This window comes from Benincasa hispida, chromosome 8 (genome assembly GCF_009727055.1).
Source record: "Benincasa hispida cultivar B227 chromosome 8, ASM972705v1, whole genome shotgun sequence".
Lineage (NCBI taxonomy): Eukaryota > Viridiplantae > Streptophyta > Magnoliopsida > Cucurbitales > Cucurbitaceae > Benincasa > Benincasa hispida.
In genome coordinates, this window is record NC_052356.1 from 18,711,984 (window position 1) to 18,719,247 (window position 7,264).

General features: G+C 35.1%; 1 pseudogene; it reads left to right on the forward strand.

Moving 5' to 3' along the window:
• LOC120083954 overlaps window positions 1-4,812 on the forward strand; it is a 15,084-nt pseudogene extending 10,272 nt beyond the window's left edge.
• Window positions 4,813-7,264: the final 2,452 nt, after the last annotated feature.

A 7,264-nucleotide genomic window follows, 5' to 3' on the forward strand; every position in this document is an offset into this window, starting at 1 on the left:
TCGTAAGTAGATAAGTAGCTCCCTTAAGGGCTGATCTCGGAGCTTGAACAATGTGGCACCACACACTTTCTCATGACCCGAGAGGTGTTCACACATAGTTAGACTATGTTGTATTATTCATTAGAGAGATCAGTGGCACTTAAGGAGTGAGATGTAATTACAGGGGCAAAATGGTAAATTGGCCTAATTGTACTTACGAGCATCTGTGAAGGGTTATCATATCATGATTGGTTATATTCGATGGACACAGAAATATATGTGTTAAAAAGAGTTCTGCTGTCGGTTTTTAGTAGAATTCCTGGTAGTTAATGGATGTGGATCTCGTGGCTAAAGAGTTTTAGTCAGCTATTCACGTATCGTTGGAACTTCGAACCATAGGTCCATAAGGTCCCCTTAATAGCTTGGATACAAGTTGAGAATCAGTTTTTGGTCAGTTTGAAATGTTCAAATTGACGAGAAGGAGTTTGATTATATATGATATAATTGAATTGGTTAATTATAATATGATATGATTGACTAAATGTATGAGATACATTAATTTGGAAGAAATTGGATATAAATATGAATTTTATCAAGTAGAGGAGAAAACATTATGGTTGATATATGATATCAAACTATAGGTTATGAATATAATATGATTATATATTATTTTATTAATTTCAACTGTTATGAGATAATTGCCCATCGTTTTCTCTGAAATCATGCGTTAGTGGGAAGTTCAATTCAGTTTTCGTAACTGAAGAATAAATAAAAATGGTTTTTTTTTGCATGATATACGCATAATTGCTCACAGTGTGATTAGCAATCGATCGCATAGTATTGAGATCCTATACGATAGCACATCGTATTTACTAAACGATCGCACACCACGCGCGCATTCTCTAAACGGTCGCTTACCATTCTCTAGACGATTGCTTAGCGCATGAGCTTATCTAAATGTTCGTTATAGACGATCGCCTAGTTTTTACTACACGATCGTGTACCTTGCCTAAACGATCAAGCACCCAGCTATACGATAGCTTTCACTTCTCCCACTTACTGGATCTTTAGTACACGATTTGCCTTTCCTCCGCACCTCTACCAAATTTGAACAAAACCCACCCTTTGGATTCTCACTCCGAGAATACTGAGGGCTCTGAGTGGTGGTGTTGTCCCCGTTTCCTGGTGTTTGTGCGAAGTCATTCGTGGTAGACGACGGGAGAGTTGCTGAACAATTTCCTGATGTTGTAGCGAGAGAGTTCGTTTGCAGAGAGGGCGAGATTTCAAGTGAATAAAGTCTTCAACTGGTATGTTCTCCGGTCTCTTGTTTATTCATCCTTTAAATCATACCAGTAATTTAGTGTTGTTAATGCATATCTGTATGTCTGAATGTATATGTGGAAATTCTGTCACAATGAATTGGAAAGATCAAGCTGGACTGCCTTTCTCGAATAGAATAGAGGAGTCCCCCCGAGGAATCGTCGCTTCCGTTTATAGGTACTCTTGTATAAGAGTTCCTTCAATAGCAAGGTGTATAGGGGAATTAGTTCGTAGTAAATGGAGAAGGAAATGTGTCAACATATCCTATGGTCTTCTCTATTAGGTTGCATCGTGAGATTCTCATGTCCCGCCTGCATGTCGTTTTTAGGCGACCACCTATTCGGAGGGTTGTGGCTTGGGGATCGAAACACCGCAAACTTTATAAATGGATAGGGTCCTTAGTTCCGTCTTCAGCACTGTCTACCCCCACGGTAGCTTGTTGATATTATTCTCTGAGATCTGAAAATGGAGGGTTACACTTACAAGAATTACTAAGTGTTAGTAAGTTCTTGACTAAAAGGCGATAACTAAATGTTATAGGAATAAAAGTTATTATGGTATTAGTATTTAGTCAAGAATGTGTTGGTTCAGAGAAGGAGTAATTGATTGCCCCTCAATAGTGTTATTTAACTCATTGAAGTATCATTGCAATTAATAATGAATATGGGTACATTATTACTTTTTGCTAAATTGATTAGATTCGAAGCTTTTCCTTCATAGAATTTGTTTATATTTTCTGCATGTCGCTACTTGCTTTCGAAAAATTTAACGATGATAATTATTCAACATGGAAATCAAATATTAACACTGACGGAACTCTTAGAGAAGAGAATCTTGAGTGGAAGCAAGATTGACCAAAATCCATTTTTTATTGAATATAATTTTACAGTAAACAAGAAAAAAATATGCATTTATTTATAAATTATAACATGCTAATAAAAGAGTTTTAGAAACCTCACCTTTCAAGATCTTTCTTCAAGAATTCTCTCACAGCACCAGAACCTCTTGAAGACTTTCTCCAAAAAAAACCTCGAACAAGTTGTGGAAAGAAAGAAGGAATTGAAATTGTTCACAAACAAAATCCAATTCACACACGGAACTCTTATGTCTATTCTCACTATTAAATTCGACTCTATTTGGAAAGAAGAAGAAAACCTTTTTCTTTTTCAATATACCAAAATTAACAACTACCCACTTATGCGTGTGGAGAGAAAAAGGTGAAAGGAGTTGCAACTCCCTCCCTTATTATTAAATAATAATTAATATAAATATAAATATGATAACTAACTTCATCATTTTATATATTAGATTATATGTTATATCAAATACAACATATAACCTATAGTTTTAATATTGTATCACATACAATATAAACTATAGTTTATTTTTTCTCCTATATGACATTTAATATAAATCATAATCATATTAATTTAACAACTATAAATCCAATTTATAAAAACTATATTTGAATCTTATTCAAATATTTATATCCTCTCATTAAGCTATAATGTATCAAATACATTATAATAATTATATCACATATAATTAAAACAACTTAATTATATCGTATATAATTAAATCTGTCTACTAATTTGAACCATTCAAATTAATCCAAAAACTGATTCTCAATTAATTCTATTGTACTACCAAGGGGACCTCATGGACCTGTAGCTTGAAGCTTCAACGATACATGAATAATTAATTAAATTATTCACCATTTAAAAAACTGTCGACCATTCATTAAAAAACCGACAGCTGCACTTTTCGCACTATATATATATTTCTATGTCCATTGGATATAATCAATCAACAGTACGATGACCCTTCACAATTGTTCATAAGTACAGCTAGGTCAAATGATCCCTTAAGTACCATCGATCCTTCACAAATTATAGTTAGACCAAATGACCCTTCACAAATTACATCTAACTCCTTTAGTACCACTAATCTCTATAATGAACAATAGATCATAAGTCCAACTATGACTAAACCCCTCTCGTATCACTAATCCCTATAATGAACAATAGATCATAGTCCAACTATGACTAAACCCCTCTCGAGCCAAGAGAAGGTGTGGCGCCACATTGTTTAAGACCCGAAATCAGCCCTTAAGGGAGTAATTTATCTACTTATCCCTGCCTTGGAGAATGAGTGAATTTTATCTTGTGTAATTATGTTCTGCAGCTCCCAATCAAACGAATTCCCAAAATGGTAGACTTGTTAAGTCGGCGATCTGGTCACTCTCACCCATACAAATCAAAGGACCGCCTTAGAAGTAGAAGTTCACAACTCACTCAGGATTCAGGTCATGTAACCTTTTTTTTCCACGTCTATGTGTGGAGTCTAAAGAAAGGAGGAAGGTTTTCAATTTCGGGAACAACAAAATCCCAGATTCCATCTCCAAGTTTTATGCCAGCACAACTAAGTCATGTACGTGGAGTAAATCATATGTGGAGAAAATTTCCTATATTTCGGTAGTATGGAGAATTTTTTGTACTACCTTTCATTTAGTGTGTGTCATGTCAATATATTTTTAAAAATAGAACGAGATCCACTAATATTAATGTTGAGATCAATAATAATTTATAAAGGTAAATTGATAGGGTAAATGTAAAGAATATGATACTATTGTAATATTAGAGAATTCCTATATCACGTCCACGTTTCATTATGGTGCGCACATAAGAAAAAATAATTAAATTTGAATAAATAGAATAAAACTACTCCCATTTAGCAATGTTTGTTAGGCCCATAATAGAAGCCCATTGTAAGCACAATTGGCTTAAAGCCTCGAAGGTTCTACAATGACGAAGGCGAGGATATTCCAAAGAAGAGTGAAAAAAAACCTTCCAGAGAAAAACCAGAATCTTCTGCCAGTCGCTATAAATTCTCACCTCTTTCACTTACTTCACCAATCAGAAACTCAAACCAACATTTCTACTCTGATAATCGTTGAATTCCATCCAGTCCCGATTTCAAATCTCTGATCCAACTCCAAGTCGTATTTCAATTTCTTCAAACTAAACCTAAGAAGATGTCGATGTTCCAAGCTTCTTCGGTGGGCGACGGAGCAGCGTCTTCGATCCATTTGCCACTTTCACCTCTCAGATCCATTCGATTTTCATTTTCCTTCTTCAATTTCATCTCACTTTCCCGAAATCGCTCGAGAAACTTCAGCTATGGTGAACGCTCGTGTTTGATTGGAAGGAGACGCCGGAGGCTCATGTTCTGAAAGCAGATCTGCCTGGATTGAAGAAAGAGGAAGTGAAAGTGGAGATTGAAGATGGAAAAGTGATTCAAATTAGCGGCGAACGGAGTGTAGAGAAGGAGGATAAGAACGAGACAATGCATCGGATAGAGCGAAGCAGTGGAAAGTTTCAGAGGAGATTCAGGATGCCGGAGGATGCGAAAATGGAGGAAATTGGGCATCATGGAGACGGAGTTTCTGACTGTGACGGTGCCGAAGCGGAAGGAAAGAAAACGGTTGTGAAGTCCGTCGAGATTTCCGGCTAAAACTGAATTTTGAACATGTTAATTTGTAAGCAGTGAGTCTGTGTAACTAACTCGTTGCTTGATGATAATATGTACAAATTAAGTTCTCCCTTCTAAAATTTTTAGTCTCGAATAGGTGTAAAATTACAATATGAATTTGGACTAATAACAAATTATTTATCAATTTCATTGTAGATAAACACAGATGATGTATTCTATTGATATTTTGTTATTATTTATAAATAGGAAAATTTGTCAAATTACACTTCTTTTATCAGTTTTCTATCTTGATATATAGTGATGGTTATATCTCAAGTTCGATCCAATCTGTCAACTACTTGAGTCAATACCACATTTCGTTCAATTTCGGTGACCCTCATTTTTCCAAAAATGTATCAAAAACAACCCTTTTTATTAAAGTGTATTTAAATGAAAATGATTTTTCCAAACACAAAATGGCATCTTAAAAATGGAAAATTGGCATAAACCAGTATGATGCATAAACTTTTTGAAGAGAATGGAATTTTTATTAAAACATACATTCTCAATTTTTGAATTTCGACAATACCAAACATTCTAAACCAACCTAATAAAAAAAAAACCTAAACTCCTTATTTTTTCTCTTTTTTTTCTTCTTTTTTTTTTTCGTATTTCACCCATCACGTTTCACTATATATTGTAATTTTGTTATATGAACAAAAATATTTTTTTTTAAACAATAGTTATATGCATTAAAATCATAAACTTAAGTGTCGATAAGTGTTTGAAATTTTTGAAAAAATATATATATTTGAATATCATATTTTCTCTAGGTTAAGAATAAAATAAAAATGGTTTTCATTTTGCATGATATACGCATAATTGCTCACAGTGTGATTAGCAATCGATCGCATAGTATTTGAGATCCTATACGATAGCACATCGTATTTACTAAACGATCGCACACCCACGCGCGCATTCTCTAAACGGTCGCTTACCATTTCCTAGACGATTGCTTAGCGCATGAGCTTATCTAAATGTTCGTATAGACGATCGCCTAGTTTTTACTACACGATCGTGTACCTTGCCTAAACGATCAAGCACCCAGCTATACGATAGCTTTCACTTCTCCCACTTACTGGATCTTTAGTACACGATTGCCTTTCCTCCGCACCTCTACCAAATTTGAACAAAACCCACCCTTTGGATTCTCACTCCGAGAATACTGAGGGCTCTGAGTGGTGGTGTTGTCCCCGTTTCCTGGTGTTTGTGCGAAGTCATTCGTGGTAGACGACGGGAGAGTTGCTGAACAATTTCCTGATGTTGTAGCGAGAGGAGTTCGTTTGCAGAGAGGGCGAGATTTCAAGTGAATAAAGTCTTCAACTGGTATGTTCTCCCGGTCTCTTGTTTATTCATCCTTTAAATCATACCAGTAATTTAGTGTTGTTAATGCATATCTGTATGTCTGAATGTATATGTGGAAATTCTGTCACAATGAATTGGAAAGATCAAGCTGGACTGCCTTTCTCGAAATAGAATAGAGGAGTCCCCCCGAGGAATCGTCGCTTCCGTTTATAGGTACTCTTGTATAAGAGTTCCTTCAATAGCAAGGTGTATAGGGGAATTAGTTCGTAGTAAATGGGAGAAGGAAATGTGTCAACATATCCTATGGTCTTCTCTATTAGGTTGCATCGTGAGATTCTCATGTCCCGCCTGCATGTCGTTTTTAGGCGACCACCTATTCGGAGGGTTGTGGCTTGGGGATCGAAACACCGCAAACTTTATAAATGGATAGGGTCCCTTAGTTCCGTCTTCAGCACTGTCTACCCCCACGGTAGCTTGTTGATATTATTCTCTGAGATCTGAAAATGGAGGGTTACACTTACAAGAATTACTAAGTGTTAGTAAGTTCTTGACTAAAAGGCGATAACTAAATGTTATAGGAATAAAAGTTATTATGGTATTAGTATTTAGTCAAGAATGTGTTGGTTCAGAGAAGGAGTAATTGATTGCCCCTCAATAGTGGTTATTTTAACTCATTGAAGTATCATTGCAATTAATAATGAATATGGGTACATTATTACTTTTTGCTAAAATTGATTAGATTCGATAGCTTTTCCATTCATAGAATTTGTTTATATTTTCTGCATGTCGCTACTTGCTTTCGAAAAATTTAACGATGATAATTATTCAACATGGAAATCAAATATTAACACTGACGGAACTCTTAGAGAAGAGAATCTTGAGTGGAAGCAAGATTGACCAAAATCCATTTTTTATTGAATATAAATTTTACAGTAAACAAGAAACAAGATATGCATTTATTTATAAATTATAACATGCTAATAAAAGAGTTTTAGAAACCTCACCTTTCAAGATCTTTCTTCAAGAATTCTCTCAAACAGCACAGAACCTCTTGAAGACTTTCTCCAAAAAAAACCTCGAACAAGTTGTGGAAAGAAAGAAGGAATTGAAATTGTTCACAAACAAAATC